Source organism: Musca autumnalis, unplaced genomic scaffold, assembly GCF_047663935.1.
Source record: "Musca autumnalis isolate F117 unplaced genomic scaffold, ASM4766393v1 scaffold_5, whole genome shotgun sequence".
Taxonomy (NCBI): domain Eukaryota; kingdom Metazoa; phylum Arthropoda; class Insecta; order Diptera; family Muscidae; genus Musca; species Musca autumnalis.
The window spans coordinates 168,561,308-168,574,163 of NW_027412088.1; the positions used below are offsets into that span (position 1 = coordinate 168,561,308).

Consider the following 12,856-nt stretch of genomic DNA (forward strand, 5'->3'; position numbering starts at 1 on the left):
TATAGTTTGAATTATAAGAAAGGTCTCTTGTCTGTGGCAACAATGAAAAATCACCATCATCATCATCATGCGGAGCACTGCAATGCTTCATAGTTGGTTGACGAACGGACTGACTATAACTTATTCAATTGTTAGCTATGAGATTTTAATTGGGTGAAGCATGTTCATGTTCGGCTGGACAATGCTTTGAAAATTGCATTCCTCAAAAAAAGGCATTGGAAATTCGATGCCGCCTTGCTGCCAGCAGAGGTCAATTGTAGAGGTTGGTTCGGTAGGAAGAAAACTTTATTGATATGCCAACTCCCCTGTCTGATAATAAAAAGGAAGACATCAATTTTTAATTGAACCCCACCCTTAAACTTTCTAAAAATTTTACACAACACACAACTCAATTTAATGATGGTTCGTTCTTTGGTTTTCATGTTGATGGATTTTTGAGGTTATGTTTCTTTGACTTTTCTTTGTAATAATTTAACAAGCTCAAATTCTCTTGAATTTGTTGTTGTTCGGAAGGCAATGTTCAAGTAACAATTACAGCTTTTTAGTAATTGTTGGAGTGAAGGGAGATGTTTTTGATTGGTGGTTCACTTGTTGTAATAGCGCCCACATATAAATTGTTCTTTTAATTAGGTTCGAGAAGAATGAAACTTTACTTCAACTTTGTCTGCAAACGACGGGTGTTGCAGATGAAAGCCGAAGTAGTAGTTCACATCATAAATTGAAGTGGATGAGAATTATTTCCTCATAACTTGTTATGGTAATGTACAAATATAGATTGTTCATTTAGGAGCAATTAGGTTCTGTTTCCTGGTGCAGAAGGGATGAAAAAATTTAACGTCGCCAATGTAGATGAGGAACATTATTTCCTCATAATAAGCATATCGATCACCTGGAATTCGGCTGTGAAATTTTATGACAGTTTAGGGGCATGGGGAGATCTTGTGGAATATAACCGATGCTGCACAGGATGTCTTGAATGATCAATGACCCAATATAAATTTTATTCCTCTGCAAAGGAGGGTTCACGGATGAGACAGTGTGGATGATAATTTTGGATGTATTTTACTGCAGTAGTAATGCGCACATGTGGATTGTTTTTTTAATTTGGTTATGTTTCTAGTCTCGAGAAGAATGAAACTTTCAACTTCGCTGACAAGCGACAGGTGTTGAAGTACTAATTCAAATCATAAACTGAAGTGAATGAGAATTATTTCATCATATCTTTGCAATAACTCACAGCATTGTACACTGAACGCAGCTTATTCCACTATGATGAATGTGAAAAAGAGAAATGGAGCGTAAAAAGAAGTAATAAGCATATTCTTACAGAGCAGTTTTGGCGTACAGTGAGATCATGTGTACCATTTTTAAATTATGAGGAAATAATTCTCATTCACTTTAACATTGTGAGTGGATAAGTACTTCGGTTCTCATCTCTAATATTTGTCGCTTGCTGGCGTCGGTGCTAGTACAAGTTTTGAACATAAGTACGACCTGATATTCATTCAGAATCTCGAAATATTAGGTCAAAAACTTTCTTACGAGGAAACCCATTTGAAACCCTCTATAAGAAAACCTATCTACCTGGCTTCTATAAGAGGGCCTTCGAGTCTTCTATCCGAAGAACTTCCCGTCTCCTATAAGAAGTCCTTCTTGTCTTCTATAAGAAGTCCTTCTGGTCTTCTATAAGAAGACCACCTTGTGGTTTCTGATCTTTTCCAAGTTTTCCATAAGAAGGGACTCCTGATCTTCTATAAGAAAACTTGTCTTCCTGACTTCTATAAGAGGACCTTCTGTTTTTTTAAGAACATCTTACGGTCTTATATAAGATAACCTTCCCGTCTTCTATAAGAGGACCTTCTGGTCTTCTATCAGAAGAACTTCCCGTCTCCTATAACAGGATCTTCTGGTTTTCTATAAGAAGACTTTCTGGTCGTTTATAAGAAGCCCTTCTGATCTTCTATAAGAAAACATTTTGGTTTCTGTAAGAAGAACTACTGCATTTCTATAAGAAGACCTTCTGGTCTTCTATCAGAAGAATTTCCTGACTTCTGTAAGAGAACTTCCGATCTTCTATAAGAAGTCCTTCTGGTCTTCTATAAGAAGACTTTCTGGACTTTTATAAGAAGACCTTTCTATAAGAAAACCTTCTGGTTTTCTAAGAGAAGACCTTCTGGTCTTCTATAAGAAGTCCTTCTGGTCTTCTATAAGCAGACCACCTGGTCTTCTTTAAGCGTACCTCCTTGTCGTCTTAAGAAGACCTTTTGGTCTTCTAAAGGAAGACTTTCTGTTCTTCTATAAGAATATCAGCTGGTCTTTTATAATAAGACCTTCTGGTCTTCTATGAGAAGACCTTCTGGTCTTCTATGAGAAGACCTTCTGGTCTTCTATGAGAAGACCTTCTGGTCTTCTATGAGAAGACCTTATGGATTCTGATCTTTTCCAAGTTTTCCATAAGAAGGGACTCCTGATCTTCTATAAGAAAACTTGTCTTCCTGACTTCTATAAGAGGATCTTCTGGTTTTTTAAGAACATCTTATGGTCATATATAAGATAACCTTTCAGTCTTCTATAAGAGGAACTTCAGGTCTTCTATCAGAAGAACTTCCCGTCTCCTATAACAGTATCTTTTGGTTTTCTATAAGAAGGCTTTTTGTTCGTTTATAAGAAGCCCTTCTGATCTTTTAGAAGGAAACATTTTGGTTTCTGTAAGAAGAACTATTGCTTTTCTATAAGAAGACCTTCTGGTCATCTATCGGAAGAACTTCCGGTCTCCTATAGGAGGTCCTTCTGGTCTTCTATAGGAAGACCTTCTGGTCTTCTCTAAGAAGTCTTTCTGGTCTTCTTTAAGCGGACTTTCTTGTCTTCTATAAGAAGACCTTTTGGTCTTCTAAAGGAAGACTTTCTGTTCTTCTATAAGAATATCAGCTGGTCTCTATAGGAACACCTTCTATAAGAAGAACTTCTGGTCTTTTATAAGAAGCCCTTCTGATCTTCTATTAGAAAAAATTTTGGTTTCTGTAAGACGAACTACTGCTTTCTATAAGAAGACCTTCTGGTCTTCTATCAGAAGAACTTCCCGTCTTCTGTAAGAGGACCACCTGGTCTTCTATAAGAAGACCTTCTGCTCTCCTATAAGAAGACCTTCTGGTCTTCTATAAGAAGACGCCTGGTCTTCTATAAGCAGACCTTCTTGTCTTCTATAAGAAGACCTTTTGGTCTTCTAAAGGAAGACCTTCTGCTCTTCTATAAGAATTCCTGCTGGTCTCTATAGGAACACCTTCTGGTCTTCTATAAGAACACGTTCTGGTCTGCTATAAGAACACCTTATGTGTTCTGTAAGAAGACCTTTTGGTCCTCTAAAAGCAGACAATCTTGTCTTTTATAAGAAGTCCTCTACTCTCCTATATATCTGGAGGTCTTCTTAGGGAATAGCTGGAGGTCTTCTTACTGCTTTTCTATAAGAAGACCTCCTGGTCTTCTATCAGAAGAAATTCCCGTCTTCTGTAAGAGGTCCTTCTGGTCTTCTATAAGAAGACGCCTGGTCTTCTATAAGCAGACCTTCTTGTCTTCTATAAGAAGACATTCTGGTCTTCTATAAGAAGTCCTTCTGGTCTTCTATAAGAAGACGCCTGATCTTCTATAAGCAGACCTTCTTGTCTTCTATAAGAAGACCTTTTGGTCTTCTAAAGGAAGACGCCTGATCTTCTATAAGCAGACCTTCTTGTCTTCTATAAGAAGACCTTTTGGTCTTCTAAAGGAAGACGCCTGATCTTCTATAAGCAGACCTTCTTGTCTTCTATAAGAAGACCTTTTGGTCTTCTAAAGGAAGACTTTCTGTTCTTCTATAAGAATACCTGCTGGTCTCTATAGGAACACCTTCTGGTCTTCTATAAGAAGACCTTCTGGTCTGCTATAAGAACACCTTATGTGTTCTGTAAGAAGACCTTTTGGTCCTCTAAAAGAAGACAATCTTGTCTTTTATAAGAAGGCCTCTACTCTTCTATATATCTGGAGGTGTTCGTAGGGTATAGCTGGAGGTCTTCTTATAGAACACGCGTAAAAATGTTGGTTTCTGTAAGAAGAACTACTGCTTTCTATAAGAAGACCTTCTGGTCTTCTATCAGAAGAACTTCCCGTCTTCTATCAGAAGAACTTCCCGTCTTCTGTAAGAGGACCTTCCCGTCTTCTGTAAGAGGACCTTCTGGTCTTCTATAAGAAGACCTTCTGGTCTTCTATAAGAAGTCCTTCTGGTCTTCTATAAGAAGACGCCTGGTCTTCTATAAGCAAACTTCTTGTCTTCAATAAGAAGACCATTTGGTCTTCTAAAGGAAGACCTTCTGTTCTTCTATAAGAATAACTGCTGGTCTCTATAGGAACACCTTCTGTTCTTCTATAAGAAGACCTTCTGGTCTGCTATAAGAACATCTTATGTGTTCTGTAAGAAGACCTTTTGGTCCTCTAAAAGAAGACAATCTTGTCTTTTATAAGACGGCCCCTACACTTGTATATATCTGGAGGTCTTCTTAGGGAATAGCTGGAGGTCTTCTTATAGAACACGCAAAGGTATTTTTCATAGAAAAGAAATAGGTCGTCTTATAGAGATTTCCTCATAGAATAACTGGTCTTCTATAAGAAGACTGCCTGGTCTTCTATAAGCAGACCTTCTTGTCTTCTATAAGAATATCTGCTGGTCTCTATGGGAACACCTTCTGGTCTTCTATAAGAAGACCTTCTGGTCTGCTATAAGAACACCTTTTCTGTAAGAATATCTTTTGGTCCTGTAAAAGAAGACAATCTTGTCTTTTATAAGAAGGCCTCTACTCTTCTATAAGATATCTGGACGTCTTCTTAGGGAATAGCTGGAGGTCCTCTTATAGAACACGTGAAGGTATTTTTCATAGAAAACCTATAGGTCGTCTTATAGAATATATAGAGATTTCCTCATAGAATAACTTGAGGTCCTCTTAAGGTGAACCTTTAGGTCTTTTTATAGAAGACCTGTAGGTATTTTTATAGAAAATATAGAGGTCTTTTTATAGAATATCTGGAGGTCATCTAATAGAAGACGTTGGGATGTTTTTATAGAAGACGTTGTAGTAGACGCGAAGACCTTTCTATAGAAATCCTGAGTTCTTCTTATAGGAGACCTTGATGTCTTTTTATTTAGGACCTGGAGGTCTTCATGTAGAAAACCTGGAGGTCTTCACATGGATGACCTGGATATCTTCTTATAGAAGACATAGGAATCTCCATGTCTTCTTACGGATGACTCATGTAAGTTATTATGGGACTTATTAAACGCATCTCGTAGAAGACATTAATATTTTACACTTTTAATTAAAAAAAAAACGAATTCCATAAAAATTTAATGCAAAAACTAAAAAAAAAAATAATTTAAAAATAATAAAAACAAAAATAGCATTGCGAACAAGTTTGGCATGGTCGTGGCTATGATGCTCATCGTTGTTTCATTGAAATGTGCTGTTCACGACATTCCACAAATGGATTCCCTGCTGCTGCTGTTGATGTTGTTTGCTAAGAGACCGAGACGCTCCCCATAACAATAAATAGAAATACAATTTCAAATAGAATTTTTTATTTTAAACAAAATAAGCATTATTCGGTTCTGTTCAACAAATTGAGAACAGATCGAAATACTTGAAAATAAAAAAAGACACAAAAAAAACAGCAAAAAAGGCGAGACGCCAGAAGATCAAGTTTGAAATAGACAAACATAATGATGTTCACTATGAACATCTTCATGAAAATCATAATGATCATTTTCTTCCACGACGATATCAAAAAACAGATCACTTCCAAATTTCGTTGCTGCTAATGACGACTATGATATGGCATTGCCCAAAAACATATTCATGGTGAACGATGACGCCATCATCACGCACCACAACAACAATAGCAACATCCAAAAAACGAGATCAACTGAAGCACCAAAAACTGACCACTTTTCTAAATTTTAAATTAAGATAAATCGTGTAAAGTTTTTTTTTTAATAGCCATGTGTGTGTTCTTAAAAAATCAACATCGATGTCTGCCATCATAGTTTTGGAATGGGAGAATTTTTTTTTTTAAAATCTTGTTGTTGTTGTTTTGTGGAACAATGACCTTCGCAATATGCTTCTAAGGCGTAGCTAATAAATCACTAAGATCCATATAATTAAAGTTTGTCCGAACAAAAAAAGAAAATGCAAAAAATTAAGTGCGGAAGAGCAGACAAGAAGATTTTCCTATAGGAAACCAGAAGATCTTTTTATACAAGACTAGAAAGTTTCAGGAAATGAGAACAGAAGATATTCTGGTTGGAATGATTTTAGGGTATTCCATAAAAGAAACCTTCAGATCTTCCAAAAGAAGACCTCCTTCTATAAGAAGACCACCTGATATCTGCTCTTTTATATATGAAGTCTTCCGGGTCTTCAATATGAATGAAGACTTCTATATGATGACATCTAGATCTTCTAAAAAAGACCTCGAGGTCTTCTATAAAAATAAAATCTCCTAATAAGAAATCCTCCAGGTATTCAATATCAGGTTCTCTATAAGAAAACCTCTAAGTTATCTATAAGAAGACTACTTGGTCTTCTATAAGAAAAATATCCCCAGGTCATTTATAAGAAGAAGACTTCTTGGTCTTCTATAAGAAAAATAAGAAGAAGAAGACCTCCAGGTCTTCGGTAAAAAGACTTCTAGGTTTTCTATCGGGAGATTTCGAGACCTTCTTTTAAAATACTTCCATACCTTCTATAAGAAGACCTGCAGCTCTTTCATAAGAATACCTCCAGGTATTTTTTAAGAGAAGAAGAAAAGAAGTCTTCCAAGTTTTCTATTAGAAGACCTCTAGGTCTTCTACTAAAAGAAGTCCTCCAGGTCTACTATAAGAACAAGGCCTCCACGTTTTCTATAAGAAGACCTCCAGATCTTCCATAAGAAGATCTCAGGAAAATTACCAGATATTTTAACTTTCTGCTCTTTTATAAAAAGACCATTTGTTCTTCATATGTCCAGTTCCTCATTTAAAAGACCTTCAGGTCTTCTATAAGAAGAGCTTAAGGTTCTACAAGAAGATGCCCAGGTGTTCTATAGGAAAATCTTTTTTCCTTCCTCGAGATCTTCCATAAAATGACCTCATCGCCTTTCTTAAGGAGACCTCATGGTCTTGTATATAAATACAAAGAACGAAAAGACCTCGTGGACTTTTATAAGATGACCTCCTGCTCCTCTATAAGAAGTCCTCCATGACATCATTAAGAAGACTTCCTGGTCTTTTATAAGAAGTCCCCAATTCTTCAATAAGAAGACCTCCGGATGTTCTATACGAAGACCTCAAGATATTCTTTATGAAGACCTCCAAATCTTCTATAATAACCTGCAGATCTTTTTAAGAAGACCTTCAGGTCTGCTATAACTACACCTTTTTCAGATGTAATTCGAATCATTTTAGTTGTAATTCGAGAATTCCATTTGTAATTCGTAACATTTTATTTGTAATTCGAGAATTCCATTTGTAATTCGAAACATTTCAATTGTAATTCGAATTATTCTATTTGTTATTCGAATTATTCCATTTGTAATTCGAATGATTCCATTTGTAATTCGAATTATTCCATTTGAAATTCGAATTATTCCATTTGTAATTCGAATTATTCCATTTGAAATTCGAATTATTCTATTTGTAATTCGAATTATTCTATTTGAAATTCGTATTATTTTATTTGTAATTCGAATTGTTTTATTTGTAATTCGAATCATTCCATTTGAAATTCGAATTATTCCATTTGTAATTCGAATTATTCTATTTGTAATATCAATTGGAATTACAAATGGAATAATTCGAATTATAAATATAACAATTCGAATTACAAATAAAATAATTCAAATTACAAATAGAATAATTCGAATTACAAATAGAATAATTCGAATTCCAAATGGAATAATTCGAATTACAAATGAAATAATTCGAATTACAAATGGAATAATTCGAATTACAAATGGAATAATTCGAATTACAAATAGAATAATTCGAACTACAAATGGAATAATTCGAATTACAAATGGAATAATTCGAATTACAAATGGAATTCTCGAATTACAAATAAAATGTTACGAATTAAAAATAGAATAATCGAATTACAAATGAAATGTTACGAATTACAACTGGAATGTTTCGATTTACATGTGAAAAAGGTGTAGTCCTCCACGTCTGCTATAAGAAGACCTTCAGGTCTTCTCTAAGAAGACCTCCAGCTCTTTTAAAAGATGTCCGTCTGATTTTATATAAGTAGATCTCCAGGTCATCTGTAAGAAGATCTCCAGGTATTCTATTATAAGACATCTTACTCTTCTCTAGGAAGAGCTGTTGCTCTTCTCTAGGAAGAACTCTTGCTCTTCTCTAGGAAGAACTCTTCGTTAGGAAAAGCTGCTGTTCTCCTATAGGAAGAGCTGCTACCCTTCTATAGGAAGACCTGCTACTCTTCTATAGGAAGACCTTCTACTCTTCTCTAAGAAGAGATTCTGCTCTCCTATATCAATAGCTCATGCTCTTCTCGAAGAAGAGCTCTAGCTCTTCTCGAAGAAGATCTCTGCTCTTCTCTAAGAAGAGCTACCGTTCTTCTCTAAAGATAGTTCATGCTCTTCTCTTGGAAAAGCTCCAGTACTTGTCTATAAAGAGCTCCTTCTCTTGGAAGAACTCTTGCTCTTCTCTTAGAAGAACTTTTGCTCTTCTATAAGAAGAGCTGCTGAGCGTCTCTACGAATAGAACCTTCTCTAAGAAGAGCACCTACTCTTCCCTGAAAACAAATTCTGCCCTTCTGTAAGAAGAGCGCCTGCTCTTCTCCAAGAAGAGCTCCTGCTGTTATCAAAGAACAGCTCCTGCTTTTTTATGGAAAGAACGCCAACTTTTTGTGTGAAGAGCTTCTGCCTTCTATATGAAGAGCCTCTTCTTTTTTCTAAGAACACTTCCAGGAATTATATAAGAAGATCTCGTGCTCTTCTTTAAGAACAGCTCCTACTCTTCTCTAAGAAGTGATCCTGTTCTTCTTTAAGAAGAGCTCTTCTTGTAGAAGAGCTCCTTTATAAGAAAAGCTCCATCTCTTCTATAACAAGAGCTCCTTTTCTACTCTAAGGAGAGCGCCTGCTATTCTCTAAGAAGTGTTCCTGTTCTTTACTAAGAACAGATCCTGTTCTTGTCTTAGAAGAAAATCTTCTCTTTTCTAAGAAGAGATCCTTCTCTTTTCTAAGAAGAGATCCTTCTCTCTTCTAAGAAGGGATCCCGCTCTTCGTTAAGAAGAGATTGTGTTCTTGCTAAGAAGAGCTCCTGCTTTTCTCAAAAAGAGCTTCTGCGCTTCTCTAAGAAGATATTCCGCTCTCTTATATGAATACCTTCGTTTCTTCTCGAAGAATACCTTCCGTTCTTCACAAGGAATATCTTCGTTTAATAAGAAGAATCCCAGCATTCTTATAGGTAGCCACTTCTATAAGAAGATCTTCAGCTTTTCTATAAGAAGAAGAACTCCAGCCCTTCTTCTACCTTTAGAAGAAATGGAGGTATTCTACCTTTAGAAGCCTGAAAATCTTGTTTCTTATAGAAGACCTGGAGGTGTTCTTCTTTTTGAAATTCTGGAGGACTGGTCTAAGAAGAGGGCCTCCATGCCTTCTTTAAGATGACCTCCAAGTATTTTCTTAGAAGAGGACCTCCAGGTCTTCTTTAAGAAGAAGATTTCGATTTCTTCTTTAAGAAGAAGACCTCGAACTCTGCTTTAAAACGACCTTCAGGCCATCTATAAAACGAGTTCCAGGTCTTCTATTAGAACACCTCCAAATATTCCGTAAGAACACCTCCAAATCTTCCTTAAGAACACCTCCAGGTCTTCAATAAACATGACTCGAGATTTTCTATAAAAAGAAGAAGACTTTTTGGTGTTTTGTAAGAAGACCATGTCTCGCAAAAGAAGACCCTCAGATCTTCTATACGAAGGCATCCATCTTTTCTATAAGGAGGTCTCCAGGTCTGCTATGGGAAATCATACCTGTCTTTAATAAGAAGACTTTCAAGTATTCTATAACAAGAAGACCTCCTGGTCTTTTATAAGAAGACTTTCTGCTCTTATATAAAATGACCTTCTGCTCCTCTACAAGATTACCTTAAGTTTTTCTATAAAAAGAGCTCCTGCCCTTCTGAGAACATTTCTTGCTCACCTATTAGCAGACCTCTAGGTATCTCATCAGAAAAGATCGTCTTTTTATTGAAATCTTTTTTCTTCCGGAATTACCACCTAACAGTTGTTCGTCGTTAACCCTTCATGGGCAATAACGGCAATGAAAAGCAGGAGGAAAAAAAATAAATCGCCAATATAAAACATTTTGCCAATGGAATTCCGTTTGTCTGTTTTTGTTCCAGTCATTGATGTCATCGTCTATGACTGCCAGACCATTAAGCAAGCCATTCAGGGCAATCCGCTTGTAATACTCGACTTAAAAATGCCTACAAATTCAAAAACAATTTCTTCCTAGTGTTCAATGTTGCTTACGGTTAGTTAGTTGCCTTCTTCTTCATCTCCATTCTCGTCTATGCAAATGTTAAAGAAGACATTTCGATGGAATTTCACGTTCCAAATGGCAACAAGTGGTGGCAATAAATGAACGAATGACTGAATGGCCCGTCGACTACTGTCTGGCAATGTGCTATGACTGGGGCATGGCCTGGAATGTGCGTTTTTTTTTTTCATAAAAAATATTTAATAAGTTGAGAGGGCGAAAATAAGAAAAAAAATGATTTGGAAAACTATGCGAAGCAATGGAAGCTACGAAAAGGGATTTGAAAGATGGAATGAAAATTCTCAGAATTCAATAAATTTTGGATTTTAGTAGACATAATAATTGATTATTTTTTACGTTGGAAATTTTGTGAGAGACCTGTAGTGCGATTCTCTAACTCATTGTTTGAGTTACCTACAAAAATCGGTAAAATTGAAATGCTTATAATTTCGATAAATTAACGATATTTTTCTGTAAGTTAGCGACCAAAAAAAGTAGTCTTAAAGTTCCAGCGAAAGCAACAGTGTTGTCAACTATTTTTTTTTAATTTTCATTCATAATTTTGCGTTTTAATTTTACCGATTTTTGTCGGTAACTCAAAAAATGAGTTAGAGAATCGCACTACTGCTGAGGTTCTTTGAACCGTATCTGAATGAGTATTTTTGTTTTTGAAAATTTAAATAAAATCTTTAGCATTATTTAAACACACAGAATCCAATATATTATAGATTTCAATAGACAAAAATCGATTATTTTCTCCATTCAATATTTTGTGAAGGATCTGAAGGGGTATTTTTTGTTTTTAGAAATTTGGAATAAAATTTTTAGTATTTTTTAAGAATAAGGCTCATTTTAATATTCCATTATATACGGATAAAGAGACCTCAGGTCTTACATAAAACATTGAATGGATTGGATCCAGACCTTTGAGAATATCTTTGAATAAAAACCCACCTAATATTTATTTAGATTTTTTATTTTTAAAACAGATGTGGCATAAACTTATTTCAACAACAACAATAACAACATCAGTCATTATCATAAAAATGTCTGCAATAACTCATTAAACAATATTTTAATGAAGGTGGGGTTCCTTTTTCGGAACACAAAATGTTTGGCAATTTAATTTTATTCCCTCTTGGGTTGCTGCTATTCATCATGTCTGGCAGGCAGTTAAACAGTAGCCTCCATTGGCGGTTGCCGGCCGGTTGAATCAACAACTTGACTCTTTTTTTTTAAATTTAAATATAAATTGTTATAAACAACAATAACGTTGTTTATTTTATCATTCATTACTGTTTTTGTTGTTGCTGTTCCCGTAGTTGTTGTTAATCGTATTTATATGTAGCTTTTTTCGTATTTATTGTTTATTGTTTCCATATCCATTGGAAATTGAATGTCGTACTTGTAGAACGCTTATGTCATCATTTGATTAGCTTTCTGCAAGCAACGGCAAGTGAATATGGCAGAAATAATAATAACAACAACAGTATGTCGAGAAAAATTAATAAAAAATTGTTTTATTTTTCATAAAAAAATTGCCATAATTTACCTGGAATTTTTAAGCTAAAATTTAAATTATTTTTTATTATTTTTTTAAATTATTTTTTTTTTTTTTTTGATTAATTATTTATTTCATTTAGGGCTGCCCAGTTTATAACCTACCAAGGTCAGTAGGTTCTTTTAGAGTGCTATAGAAAGAAAGATAAACGACGAGTAGTTAGAGAGATGATAGGAAATCAAGTAGAAGTTGTCAGTTGACTGCAATTTAGTCCAAAGCTTGAAGGCGCTCAGAATGCTTTCGCCGAGTCCATGTTTGATAGGTATGAGACAGACGCGAACTCATAATCACCGGAGTGTCCCTGGCTAATGCTATTTCAGATTGGGCACTGGCGTAGTAGGTGCTCGATGTTCTCTTTCTCCTCCTCATCTTCACATAAGTGTGCTGTAATTGCTTTCATCCCACCAACAAAATTCTGGATCTTACATAGCAGTCTCCCGTGATGACCCCTACAGCAATTATGTTTTCGGCCTTGTTGATCAAAAGTAAGGAAGAAGTTCTGCGACTCAATATAACTCGCCAGATAAGCCTCGAGACACTGCACCCTGGTTGGTTCTGTCATCGTAAATAATTCAATTTCAATTTTCTCACTCATATTATCCATTTCCGAATTGTAACCTTGTTTTAATGACAATTGATGATGATGTCTCTTAAAAAGTCTGATTAAAATGGCCCCTACACCCTCTCTCAAAAAATTACAATAAACCCCACCAAGTTGTTGATATGATAATAATAACGATG

At 35.5% G+C, this 12,856-nt stretch overlaps 1 protein-coding gene across 7 annotated transcripts in view; it reads left to right on the forward strand.

Annotated features, from left to right (window-relative positions):
• The window catches only part of cora (erythrocyte membrane protein band 4.1 like coracle), a 189,732-nt gene that overhangs the window by 89,687 nt on the left and 87,189 nt on the right, over positions 1 to 12,856 (forward strand). The gene's annotated exons all lie outside the window — the stretch shown is intronic.